The following is a 15073-nucleotide window of genomic DNA, read 5'->3' as shown; positions in this document are numbered from 1 at the left end:
TCACTGTTCTCCCACCTTCTAGTCTTCTCCACCCTCCAATCCATCTCCCATTGCAACCAAAAGACTCTTTCAAAAAGGTAAATTGGTGATATTACTCCCTTGTTGAATATACTTCAGTGACTCCCCATTGGCTTTTAGGATAAAATGCAAACCCCTTAATATAACTTATGAGCCCTTTGTGAGCTCATCCTTCCCTTTCTCTTGAGCCTTGTCTTTCCCCTCCCTCTCATCCCCCATGGCCATAAAGAACTATCCTCCATGCCCTACCCCCTCTGCCTCCCCACTCTTCTTCCTCACTCTCCCTTTACTCCTTTAACTGTTTAATACCTATTCATTCTTGAAATTTCATCTTGGAAACTCCTCCCCCCACCAACTCTGAATTGGATACCTCTCCCATGTGCCCCTATTTTCCCTTTTATTGGCAATTGTCACATGGGTTGTAATGACCTGGTTACTTGTCTGTCTCATCCATCTGACTGTATGTCCTACCTTTTTTTAATTATTGTGTCTTCAACAGTGTCTGGCTCATAGTAAGCATTCAGTCAGTATTTGTTGGATGAATCCAACAAACCAATCAATGACTTACTAAAAAGGTCTGAACTTTACCATGACACTTTTAAGCAGGGGAGTCATATGTTCAGAAATGGTCTCAATTCCCAATTTATCAACAACCTTTCCATCCTGGTGAAGTCTAATACATCCCATTGGCTCTACCTTCAGATGATGCCTAGAATCCAACAACTTCTACCAACACCTCTTTATTTATTCCTCTACCACTACACCGTCCCTATTTCTATCACCTGGATCATTCAGGAGCCTCCTAACTGTTCTTTCTGTTTATCCCCTTGCCTCCTGAAGTCTCTTCTCCAAATAGCAAACTGATTGTGTCCTCTGCTCAAAACCCTGTTCTATCACCGTGCCCCAGACATAGGCCTTGCTGCTCTTGAATTCACCAAGAGGCTCTCATCTCAGGGCTTTGCACTTTGGTTGTTCCTTCTGCCTGAAATCTCTTTCCTGGGGATCCAGAAGGCTCTTTTCATCACTTCTCTGAGGTCTGTGCCCAAAAGCTACATTTCCAGAAAGGCCAGCCTTGGCCACTCTAGATAAAATAGTCTCCTTCCCTCATGTTTGATTTTTCTGTTTGGCATTTGTCACCACCTAACAGGATGCACATTTTTGTTCATTTGTTTATTGTTGATCTGCTTCCATGGGAATGTAAGTTCCCTGGGCAAGAACACTGAGTCAACAAATATTCTAAGGGGCCTGTGCTCAGTGTTTGCTCTGCCTCTTCCCCACCTCTACTCCACCTTTAACACTCAGCTCAAGTGACATTTCTTCTGTAAGGTCTTCCCTGATCTTCCAGGATAAATGAATCCTTCCCTCTTCTTCATCCTCCTGGTTCTGCGAACAAGGACTCAGCTTGAACATACGTTGCAACCACTGAGACCATGTCTGTGCCCATGAGTAGACTCGGGCCATTGGATGCCCCCAGTGAATCTATATGTGGGAAGGACAATGCAGTATTCCATTTATCACTGCATTTGCCTCCCAGTCTGGTCCCCCACTGGACTCATATCTGAGTTCTTTGGAAGTGTAAGGAAAAGTGAAGAGTACTTTAAGTAAAAACTGAAAGGGACTAAATACAATGTTTAAAAAATGGTACACAAATTAACCTCCTTCATGCCCTCCCCCCATGAGAAAGCAAAACAGAAAAGGAGGGAGAACATTCCCTAGCCCCACACCACAGGACAGCTTTGTCACCTCCCAGGCTCCAGTGAATCAGCAGCATCTGTGCCAGCAGAAGGGCAATACCCATGGATCAGGATGATTTCTGGAAGAGCAGAGCCAGAAGAGAGGTAAAGGCAGAAAACTGCCAAAGTCTGCGATAACTGACCAGACCTGCTCATGAGCACACATGAGATGCTCCCTGGGGGGTTTCAGGGGGAGTGTGGAGGAGTTCCATATTTACATGGAGGTCAAGTACTACCAAAACGTGAACACTAAAACATTTATATTAGCGCAATTTCTGTATACATGTTTGGGTGTCTGTTTTTCCCACTAATTTATGAGCTGCTTTGGTGGTAAGACCCATGGTTTTTATTATCTGGTTCATGTTTGTGGAGGTTTAGTGAGTGTTAATAGAAATGTTTGTCCAAAGAGAAAAGGAAGGAAGAAATGGGTGGGGGAAGGGAGGGTGGATTTGCCACAGTCAACCCTAGAAGACAACACTCCAGTCTATTTTGGAAAACACCTCACTGTCTTTTTTCTTCTCCACAGGCCAGTTTCAGTAGAGCTCCTCCAGAATTCCTGATGGAAACTTAGAAGATGAGCATTAGTGGGACGAACTACAGCCCCAATTACTGTTCCTGTCCAGGGGCCACAACTAGTACTCATTGCCTCCTTCATTGTTTTCAATCCTAAATTCTCCTCACCCTCAGTTAGCATCTCCTCTGGTCTCAGTGGCTTACCTGAGGATATGAGCCCCTGACCACCATGCCTTCTCAGGCCAAGGTCGCTGCACTTGTCCCCTTATTGTCAAAATTGAGCAAGAGAGTACTGAGAAGCATTCAAACTGGCCAAGATGATGATTCTCCTTCTTGCCTGTTGGTCCCTGCGAACAAGGTGCCCAAAGTGCTCAGGTAGTAGCTATAGCGTATAGATCAATAGTACTCTTGCTGTATCCTCTGGTGGAAGATTCCCCCTCGGGGACAAATATCTCTAACCCTGCAGAGTCCAGAGTTGTGAGAGTTGGAAGCTCAAATTCCACAGGTGCCCACTGAGAGTGATGGTAGTAGGTCCCTCCTGATTCTACCCCTTGGTTCCTGGGTCCATGAATTCTTCTGAGTGGGGACACGGCACCATATGAAAGTCTTTGATTCAAGATGTACATGGTATCCTGGAAGATGAACCCCATCCTCATATAGTATTTCCTCCAAGCTGGTGCTTCAAGAGGGCCATTCTGATGCCCTATCAGGGAAGTAGCTTCTGGGTGGTCCCGTATATGACTAGATGAGCAAACCCTGTGATTATGGACTCACTCCTGAACCTCCACTTCAGTGAGTTGGGTCCCTGATCTGACATGATGTTATGTAAGATCACTTGTGCTGGTGAATGAAATATTCAAAAAGACCTCAGACAATGGTGCTGGTTAAGATCTTGCAGGCAGGGAAAGTAAACAGCATCCAGAATATATGTTAATTCCTGTTAGGATGAATCATGGCTCCTCCAGAATGGAAGGGGTTCAATGTAGTCAACTTGCCACTATATTGCCGATTAGTCTCCTGGATAGTTGTTATCATATTGGGGGTATATTCAATAGCAACAGTAGCTAAAATTAGTTTTTGTAAGTGGGAGCCTATGCTATTACTCATACTAGCCTCTGTCTCTGCTGCTGTAACCTCTTTATTCACGTGTCCTTAGTGCCAGCACTGGGTGGCTGATGACAGAGACTAGCTGAAGTCATCTGGCCAAGTGAATTTTGCTTTTCTTAGTTATTTAGTGCCTCTTCCATGGTGGATGCTTTCTGGTGGGTGTCAACATGTGATACAAAGATCTTCATACTAGTGGCCTGGGTGACTCAGTCAGTAAAGCACTGATCTTGATCGTGATCTTGGAGTCATGATTTCAAGCCCCACGTTGGGTGTGAAGCCTACTTAAAAAAAGATCTTCATACTTTGTGGTGATGCACCTATACACCTATCCATCCTTGTGCTTCTATCCCACAATCCTTGTCCCTAATCTTCCTAAATTTCTTCTTCCAGGCCCTTACTAGCCATAGAGTCTTTACCATTGCCCCTGAGTTCATATATATTCTAACCTTGGGGGCACTTGTCTGTCCACAAAGTGGATGCCCAGGTGCACCTCCTGAAGTTCTGCGCACTGAGATCTTTCATCACTGTTTCTCAAGGCCACCCCTAATTCAGGCTGTATTGTAACTGCCATCCATTCTCAGCTTGAGGTCACAAACTGAGACAACTTTACACCAGCCAAATACAGGATTTTTCCTCTTTTCAGCTCGTTGTAAGGGATCCTACATACAGCCATCAGTGTGAGCTGAGGAGGTGCTATTATAATGGTGGTGTGATGGCCTGGCATCTGGGCTGCCTGCTCAAGCAAAACCTGTGTAAACCATCTGTAAGCCTACATGTGTTCAATCCCAGATGTGCCACTTCCACCATAGGATGGATTGTTACTGGCTGCCTGATATTATGTCTTAGTAGGTTTGATAGAACCTGGCTCATAAGGTAGTTCCTGACATGTGTTCACTTGGCATCTCAAAATCAGACCCAGTAGTACACCAGCAGTTTGGTTTTTTTTTTTTCCAAAAGGCACATAAATCTCTCCTATAGATGGTATGGCCTTGCTCCAACACCCCAAGGACTTATGTTGTGATTCCCAGTGGAAATTGCCATAAATTACACACAGCCTCTTTTTTCTACCACTGAAAACACTAATATCATGCATACCATCTATATGATATATAGAAGCATATGGCCAAGTAGCAAGACTGCTTGCACCAAAGCCTGAACCTGCTGTATAACCTTTTCCTTTCCTGAGTTCCAATTAAAGCCTGTAGCTTTTTGCATCACCTGGTATATGGGCCAGAGCAATATTCTTAGTGTGCAATATACTATATCCAGAACCCAAAGAGAACTACCAGGCATTATGCTTCCTTCTTCATTGTAGGAGGTGTAATAATTTATCTTTTTCTTTGGACAGGATATGTGGCATGTCCTTGACACTGGACCCATAAACATCTTTCTGATAGGACAGGCTCCTGAACTTTATGCAGCTTATCTCCCACCTCTGGAGTACATGTGTCAGACCAAGGCCTCTAATGTGCTGGCTGCATTTTGTACATCTGGCTGAATTAGTATGATGCAATCGATGTAATAGATCAGTGTGATGTTCTGTGGGATGTCCAAACGGTCCTGATCTCTGTGGCCGCATTATGAGAGAGGCTGAAAGTTAACATAGCTCTGGGGAAACACCGTAGATGTACACATACTGGTTTATGTCCCATGTGAATGCATACTGTTTCTCAGCCATTCTTCTCATAGGGATTAAAAAAGAACCCATTCATCAAATCAATGTCCACATAAAATGTATCTAAGACTGTGTTGATTTTTCTAGCAAAGATACGAAACCTGGTGTGGGGGCTGCAATAGGGCTCCTCCTTGGGTGACTTGTATGGCCATCTACTTCCACTCTCTAGGTTTCGTCTGATTTGTGTGGGAACAATACTGGTGAGTTAAATGGAAAAATGATGGGGAAGGACACCTAGTTGGCTCAGTTAGTGGAGGGTGCAATTCTAGATCTTGGGGTTGTGAGTTCAAGCCCCACTTTGGGTGTAAAGATTACTTAAAAAAAATTAATAACTTTTTAAAAAAAAGAAAAAGAGTACGGATTCTTTAGATCCTTGAAGGTTGCTTTGCTGTATGCTGCCAGAAAGGCCCTCTAGCTTTTATACATGGTTTCCAATTGCCTGTTAATTACTCCTAGTCTTTAAAAAAGATTTTTCCTAAGATCTCAGTGAAGCTTAGTAATTGCCACCCAGTGCCATTGTGCTGTTAGTTTCCCCCCTCCATGTTTCTCAGGTGCCTGGTACATTCCCTTCTGTAGGCATACCATCTCAATTCACCACCAGTGAACATTTTCACAACTGGACCATCACTTTATGTTAAGAGCTATCTGTGTTCCAGGTACTGGCAGTGAGGGGGTCCTCAGTGTGAGGCTAGCAAAGGGCAATACAGCTCCAAAACCCCCATCTGATCACCAGCTTTCTCAGACCACTCCTACACTTCTACTCCTCTCAGAAGCAGGCTTTTCTCTTGGAACAAGAAACATGATGGCTAGTAGGAGGGCGCTCTTAGGACGCACACATGTGGAAGATGAGACAGTAGCAGAATTAGGCAGAAGGAGAAGCTGGGCTGAGGTGTAGGCCTGAACAATAATCCAAAAGAATGTGAATTTTCTGTTATTGAATTAGATGGCAATGCATTGTGTTTATTATGCGATAAAATGATAGCCAAAAAATATATCTATTGACTAAAAACTCAACACAACATTCTTGACTCATAGAACACCCATCAGAAAAAACTAGAAAATTTAAGAGAGAATATATCTTCTACGTGAGATATTTAAAACAGACTTTCATTACATCAGAACTTCTTCAAAAATGTAGAGAAGGAAAATGAAGCTGCAGCTGAAGTTACTGAGTCATTCGTTAGCCGAACAACAAATGCCATTTACTGATGGTGAATTAATTAAATTGGGTTTGATTGCATCAGCTGACAAAATGTGTGCAGAGAAAATTAACTTGTTTACTACTATGAAATTTGGGGGCAGAAGAGAACGTGGGAAGCAAGTCAGCAATCAATTGAAAGTCAAAGCAGATTATTCCCTTGGCTTTGATGAGTTAATAGATGTTACTGATACTGCTCAGTCATTATTGTTTATTCAAGGAGTCAACACCATATTTGAAATGATGGTAGGATTAGTCTCCATCAATACTCTGAATGAACAGAATATTTTCAAAGAAGTTGAGGAAACACTAATTCAATACAACCTGAAGTGGAATCTGCAAAGATGTATTACAACTGATGGTGGTAAAAATATGTGTGAAGCAGAAAGGGCTTAGACAAATGTAAAAGTTTGCAAACATGCAAGGTGTGCAAAGCCTATAGGTATTCACTGTGTTGTGCATCAGCAGTTACTTCATTGAAAAAAATGTTTTTAAGTTTACTTATTTATTTTGAGGGAGAAAGAGAGAGAGCACACATGCGCACTTGTGCATGCGAGTGCGGGAGGGGCAGAGAGAGGGGAGAGAGAGAAAATCCCAAGCAGCCTCCATCTGTCAGCACAGAGTCCACCTCACTAACTGTGAGATGATGACCTGAGCCAAAATCAAAAGTCACATGTTTAACCAACAGAGCCACCCAGGCGCCCCTCATTGAAAATATTTTTAAAAATTTCTTTAATGTTTTATTTTTGAGAGAGAGAGATTGAGAGTCAGAGTGCAAACAGGGGAGGGGCAGAGAGAGTGGGAGACACAGAATCTGAAGCAGGCTCCAGGCTTTGAGCTGTCAGCACAGAGCCCATCGTGGGGCTAAAACCCATGGACCCTGAGTTCGCGACCTGAGTCAAAGTCGGACACTTAACCAACTGAGCCACCCCTGAAAATATTTTTAATCTATCACATGTTATTTTCTCACAGTGTCAATAGTGAATTCCATTCACTCTAGTAGACTATTGTCAGTTCCAAGATTTTTGGTGTGTCAGAAATGCTGAATATCGTGACTTATCCTATCATATAGCAGTTTGACAACTTAACAGTGGTAAAGTTTTATTGGAATGTTTTAGCCCAAGACCTACATTGAAATTGTCCTCAAATGTTTATAACAGCCTAATTTGCCATAGCCCCAAACTGGAAATAATCTAAATGCCTATTAATTAGCAAATGAATTAACAAATTGTGGTCTAGTATAGTCAGTGGTGCTGTGAACTGAACGTGCCACCCAAAACTCATATGTTAAAGCCTTATCCCCCTCCCCCAATTTGATATTTGAAGATGGGCCTTTGATGATTAGGTGTAGAGGAGGCCATGAGGATGGAGCCCTCATAATGGGATTAATGTGCCCTTCTTCTCTCCCGCATGTGATGACCCAAAGAGAAGGTGGCCAACTGCAAGCCTGGAAGAGAGTCCTCACAAGAACCCGATCATGCTGACACCCTGATCTCAGACTTCTGGAACTGTAAGAAAACACATCTCTGTTGTTTAAGTTATCCAGTCTATGGTATTTTGTTAGGGCTTCCCCAAATGACTAAGTATGGTCTATTGCATTCATTGTAAAACAATAAAAAAAGTACACACTACTCACACATGCAACATGGATGAATCTCAAAAGCACGATACTAAGTGAAAGAAGCCAAACACAAAAGACATATGATTCTATTTACATGACTGTCTGCAAAAGGCAAAACTATAGGGAAAAAAGCAGGTCAGTCATTTCTAGGAGTTAAGCCTGGCAAATGGGCATGAGGGAACTTTCCAGGGAGATTAAAATGCTCTATATCATGATTGTAGTCTGTTTACAATGACAGTATATACATTTATCAAAACTAAAAAAACTATACATTTAAAATTGGTGAATTTTACCATATATAAATTTCACCTCTGTAAAGTTGATTAGAACACATATCCACACAAACATGCCCAGCTGGTCGCCAGCTTGATAGAAACATAACTGAAACATTTCATTTTGAAATCTGACCCACATCCTCCATTCAGTCCATCAGCAACTCTTGTTGGTTTTAGCTTTCTGCTTCCACTCTGGTCCAAGCCATGTTCTCTCTCACTGGCATAATTGCAGAAGCCTCCCAACTAGTCTCTGAGCCTCTGCTCTTGCCTTCACAGGCTGTACTCCTCAACACAAATAGAGATGCTCTTAAACTATAAACCACATTATACCATCTTTGTTCAAAACCCTCCCTTATAACACTGAGGGAAAAAATCCAAAGCTCTCATGGTGTCTTCAAATCATTCCTTGACCTTCCCCTACTCAGCTCTCTGATTTATCTCTTTTCTTCCACTTTAGGTACCCTTTTATTCTATCTCCAATGCATAGGCATGCTCCTGCCTTGAGGCCTTTGTACATGCTGTTCCTTCTGTCTGGAAAGCTTTTCCTGCAGAGCTTCTACTCTGGCTTGCTCCCACTCTTCAGTCAGGTCTTAGCTTTCTTCAACCACTGATATGTAGCCCCTTCTCCATTTTATCCTTCTTCTAACTATGTTTTGTTTTTCAGGGCAAGGGCTTTGTTCTGTTCACTGCTGTATCCCTTGTATCTAGAACAATATCTGGTACATGTAAATGCTCAATGCATACTTCATGGATGAACAAATGAATAGATGGATGAAGAGTTGAGCCCTTTGTTATGAAGCCTTTTTAGACGTCCCAACCTGCACTTATCTCTCCCTTTTCCTCATCCCTCTGGCTTTGGTTGTCTTTGTTTCTTTGTTTGTTTTTTGTTTGTTTGCTTAAGTAGGCTTTGTGCCCAGTGAGGAACCAAAGGTGAGGCTTGACCTCAAGACCCTGACATCAAGACCTGAGCTGAGATCAAGAGCCGGATGTTTAACCACTGAGCCACCAAGGAGCCCTTGTTTGTTTTGTTTTGTTTTTTCATAACAACTTTATTGAGATATAATTCATGCATCATATAATTCACCCACTAAATTTTTACAAATAAATTATTTTTGGTAAGTTCAGAGTTGTGCAACCATCACCACAGTCAATTTTAGAATGTTTTCATCACCTCAAAAGGAAATCTCACACTCCAGCTGTCACATCCCTATCGCCCTGCCCCTCAAGCCTGAAGCAGCTACTCATCTACTTTCTGATTATGCATTTGCCTATTATGAACATTTTTTAAGTAAATGGAATCATATAATCTGTGGGCTTTTGTGACTAGCTTCTTTCAATTAGCATAACCATTCCAAGGTTCATTGTGTTGTAACATGTATCTTGAAATGGCTGAATAATATTCTTTTATATGGACATACTGCATTTTATTTATTCATTCATCAGTTAATGGATGTTTTGGGGTTTTTTCCCACTTTTTGGCTCTTATGAATAATGCTGCTATAAACATTTGTGTACAAGTTTTTGTCTGGATATGTTTTCACTTCTATAGGATTAGAATTGGCAACATTAAGCCTAGCCATTTAAGGAACTACCAATCTGTTTTCCAAAGTGGCTACACCATGTTACATTTCCACCAGCAGTGTTTGAGTGCTCTCATATCCACATCTCTTTGATTGTACTCCATTGATCTATATATGACTTTGTCATTTTGCCACAATACAAACATTTCACTGTGTTCCTGGGACCAGTTTGAGCCTTAGGTTATTATTGACCTTAGGGGTTAACTTTTTTTTTTTTAATCTATTTTGAGAGAGGGAGAGAGAGAGATAGAGCTAGTAGGGGAGAGACAAAGAGACAGAGGGAGAGAGAGAGAATCCCACGCAGTCTCTGCATTGTCAAATGTGGGGCCTCGAGCTAAAGAACCACAAGAACATGACCTGAGCCAAAGTCTGACACTTAACTGACTGAGTCACCCAGGTCCCCTGAGTTAACATTTGATATATGTGACACTCGCTACCTCAACTGAATTGTAAACCCCTTTATGGCAGAGTCTATGTCTTGTACATATTCCCCTTCATTACATGGTGAAGTAACAGGTGTACAGCAGGTGTTGCTTAGGGGAATAAGAACAGAAGTTGACAACAACTATAAAAAGAGAAAGAAAGAAAGAAAGAAAGAAAGAAAGAAAGAAAGAAAGATAAAGAAAGAAAGGAAGAAAGGAAGAAAGAAAGAGAAAAGAAAGAGGAAGGAAGGTTAAAAAGAAAGGAGGGAGGGAGGGAGGAAGGAAATAAAAGGGAAATCAGGACCACAGCAAAAGCTAGAACCTAATCATTTGAATTTTAAATGCAATAATGAAAGGCCAAGCATCAAGAAGCTCATTCTTTTGCTTCTTCTTGAAAAAGTAACTCGTTGTGAGGTTTCTTCATGCAAAGCTGGGTATCTTCTTTACAGCATACATGAGAATTAATTCAAAATAAGCGATAGACCTAAATGTAAGAGCTAAAACTATAAACTTCTTAGAAGAAACTATAAAAGTAAATCATCTTGACCTCAGGTTAGGTAAAGCCTTCTAGATATGACACTGAAAGCATGAACAATGAAAGGAAACATTGAAAAATTAGACATTATCAGTAGACTTTGTACTTCAAAGGACACCATCAGGAAAGTGAAAAGACATTCCACAGAATGGGAGAAAATATTTGTAAATCACATATCTGGTAAGGGATTATATATCCAGAATATATATAAAGAACACTTCCAACCCAATAATAAAAAAGAATGCATTTTTTATAAATGGGCAAAGAATCTGAATAGACTTTTTTCCAGAGAATATATACAAATGTCTTCATGTACCAAAAAGCATATGAAAAAATACTTGGCATCATTAATTATCAAGGAGATGTAAATGAAAACCACAATAGAAGACAGCAGAGAATCCTTTTCTGTGGAGATAAAAGAAATAAAATGTAGTCAGGATAAAATTAAAAATGCTATAACCGAGATGTAATCTAAAATGGATGCCATGATGGCAAGGTTGAACAAAGCAGAGCAGCAAATCAGCGATGTAGACAATAAAATTATGGAGAATAATGAAGAAGAAAAAAGAGGTAAACAAAAGCAAAAGATCACAATACAAGACTTAGAGAACTCAGTGATTTATTAAAAAGGAATAACATCTGAATCATAGGAGTCCCAGAAGATGAAGAGAAAGAAAAGGTGGCTGAAGGTTTATGTGAGCAAATTATAGTGGAAAACTATAGTGGAAAACTTTCCTGTCTGGGGAAGGACACAGACATCAAAATCCAAGAAGCACAGAGAACTTCCATTAGATCCAACAAAAACCAACCATTACCATGGCATATCATAGTCAAATTCACAAAATGCACAGACAAGGAGAGAATTATGAAAGTAGCAAGGGAAAAATTCCTTAACCTATGAGAGAAGACAGAAAAGGTTCACAGACGACCTATCCACAGAAACTTGGCAGGCCAGAAAGGAGTGTGGCAGGATATATTCAACATCCTGAATTGGAAAAATATGCAGCCAAGAATTCTTTATTCAGCAAAGCCGTCATTCAAAACAGAAGGAATCATAAAGAGTTTCCCAGACACACAAAAACAAAAGGAGTTTGTGACCAGTGAACCAGCCCTGCAAGAAATTTTAAGGGGGATTCTTTGAGTGGAGAAAAGATGAAAAAAACAAAAAAGAACAAAAGCAACAAAGACTAGAAAGGACCACAGAATGTCACCAGAAGCACCAACTCTATGGCAACACAATTGCATTAAATTCATATCTTTCAGTACTCACTCTAAATGCCAATGGACTAAATGCTCCAATCAAAAGACATAGGGTATCAGAATGGATAAGAAAACAAGACCCATCTATAGCTGCTTACAAGAAACTCACTGTAGACCTAAAGATACCTGCAGGTTGAAAGTAAGGGGATGGAGAACCACCAGTCATGGAAATGGTCATCAAAAGAAAGCTGGAGTAGTCATATCAGACAAACTCGATTTTAAAACAAAGACTGCGAAAGAAGATGAATGGGGCATTATATCATAATTAAGGGATCTATCCACCAAGAAGATCTAACAATTATAAATATTTATGCCCCCAATGTGGAGTAGCAAAATATATAAATCAATTAATGACAAGCATAAAGAAACTCTTTGATAATAATACCATAATAATAGGGGACTTCACCCCACTTACAACAATGGACAGATCATCTAAGCAGAAAATCGACAAGGAAACAATGGTGTTGAGTAACACCCTGGACCAGATGGACTTAACAGATATATTCAGAACATTTCATTCTAAGGCAGCAGAATACACATTCTTCTCAAATGCACATGGAACATTCTCCAAAATAGATCACATACTGGGTCATAAATCAGCTCTCAACAAGTACAGAAAGATCGAGATCATACCATGCATATTTTCAGACCAGAATGATATGAAACTCGAAATCAACCACAAGAAAAAATTTGGAAAGACCATGAATACTTGGACATTAAAGAACATTCTACTAAAGAATGAATGGGTTAATCAAGAAATTACAGATGAATTAAAAAGTACACGGAAGCCAAGGAAAAAGAAAACACGACAGTCCAAAACCTCTGAGAGGCAGCAAAGGTGGTCATAAGAGGGAAGTATATAGCAATCCAGGCCACCCTAAAGAAGGAAGAAAGGTTCAAATACACAACCTAACCTTACACCTAACAGAGCTGGAAACAGAGCAGCAAATAAAGCCCAAAACCTGCAGAAGAAGGGAAATAATAAAGTTACAGAAGAAATTAAATGATATTGAAATTAAAAAAAAAAAACACAACAGAACAACAACAACAACAAAAACCAAGGAGTTGGTTCTTTGAAAGCATTAACAAAATTCATAAACCCCTAGCCAGATTGATAAAAAAGAAAAAGAAAAGGACCCAAATAAATAAAATCATGAATGAAAGAGGAGAGATCACAACTAATGCTACAGAAATGCAAACAATAAGAGAATAGTATGAACAATTATATGCCAACAAACTGGGAAGAAATGGACAAATTCCTAGAAACATATAAACCACCAAAACTGAAGAAATAGAAATAGAAAATTTGAACAGACCCATAACCAATAAAGAAACTTAATCAGAAATCAAATGTCTCCCCAGAAAAAGAGTACAGAGCTAGATGACTTTCTAGGGGAATTCTACCAAACATTTAAAGAAGAGTTAACCCCTATTCTTCTGAAACTGTTCCAAAAACATAGAAATGGAAGGAGAACTTCCAAACTCATTCTACATGGCCAATATTACCTTGATTCCAAAACCTGACAAAGGGTCCACTAAAAAGGAGAATTTCAGACCAGTTTCCCTGATGAACACGGATGCAAAAATTTTCAACAAGATACTGGCAAATTGGATCCAACAATACATTAAAAGAATTATTTACCATGACAAGTGGGATTTATTCCTGGGATGCAAGGCTGGTGCAATATCCACAAATCAATCAATGTGATACATCACATTAATAAAAGAAAGGATAAGAACCACATGATCCTTTCAATAGATGCAGAAAAAACATTTGACAAAATATAGCATAGTTTTTTTATAAAAACCCTCAAGAAAGTAGCGATAGAAGAAACATACCTCAAGATCAAACAGGCCACATATGAAAGACCCACAACTGATATCATCCTCAATGGGGAAAAACTGAGAGCTTTCCCCCTACGGCCAGGAACATGACAAGGATATCCACTCTCACCACTGTTGTTCAACATAGTATTGGAAGTCCTAGCCTCAGCACTCAGACAACCAAAAGAAATAAGTATCCAAATCAGCAAGGAGGAAGCCAAACTTTCACTCCTTGCAGATGACGTGATACCCTACATGGAAAACCCAAAAGACCACCAAAAAACTGCTAGAACTGCCACAAATTCAGCAAAAGCACAGGATATAAATTCAATGTACAGAAATCGGTTGCATTTCTATACAGCAATAATGAAGCAGCAGAAAGAGAAATCAAGGAACCAGCCCTCTTCACAATTGTGCCAAAAACCATAAAATACTTAGGAATAAACCTAACCAAAGAGGTGAAAGAGCTATACACTGAGTTATGAGAGAAATTGAAGAAAGTTATGAGAGAAATTGAAGAAGACACAAAGAAATGGAAAAAGATTCCATGCTCCTGGATAGGAAGAACAAATATTGTTAAAATGTCGATACTACCCAAAGCAATCTACATATTCAATTCAATCCCTATCAAAATAACACCAGCATTTTTCACAGAGCTAGAACAACCGTTCTAAAATGTGTATGGAACCAGAAAAGACCCCAAATAGCCAAAGTAAAGTTGAAAGAGAAAATCAAATCTGGAGGCATCACAATTCCAGACTTCAAGCTGTATTTCAAAGCTGGAATCAAGACATTATGGTACTGGCACAAAAACAGAGTAGAGAACTCAGAATGGAACAGAGTAGAGAACTCGGAAATGGATCCACAGCTGTATGGCCAACTAATCTTTGACAAAGCAGGAAAGAATATCCAATAGAAAAAAGGCAGTCTCTTCAGCAAATGGTGTTGGGAAAACTGAACAGCAACATGAAGAAGAATGAACCTGAACCACTTTCTTACACCATACACAAAAATAAACTCAAAATGGTTAAAAGACCTAAATGTAAGACAGGAGGCCATCAAAATCCTAGAGGAGAAAACAGGTAACAACCTCTTTGACCTCGGCTACAGCAACTTCTTACTCAACATGTCTCAGAGGCAAGGGAAACAAAAGCAAAAATGAACTATTGGGACCTCATCAAGATAAAAAGCTTCTGCACAGCAAAGGAAAAATCAGCAAAACTAAAAGGCAACCGACAGAATGGGAGAAGATATTGCAAACGACATATCAGATAAAGGGTTAGTATCCAAAATCTCAACACTCAACACCCAA

Source organism: Panthera uncia, assembly GCF_023721935.1.
Source record: "Panthera uncia isolate 11264 chromosome B3 unlocalized genomic scaffold, Puncia_PCG_1.0 HiC_scaffold_1, whole genome shotgun sequence".
Taxonomy (NCBI): domain Eukaryota; kingdom Metazoa; phylum Chordata; class Mammalia; order Carnivora; family Felidae; genus Panthera; species Panthera uncia.
The sequence above is the reverse complement of the archived record's forward strand: the minus strand, read 5'-3'. Positions refer to the sequence as shown.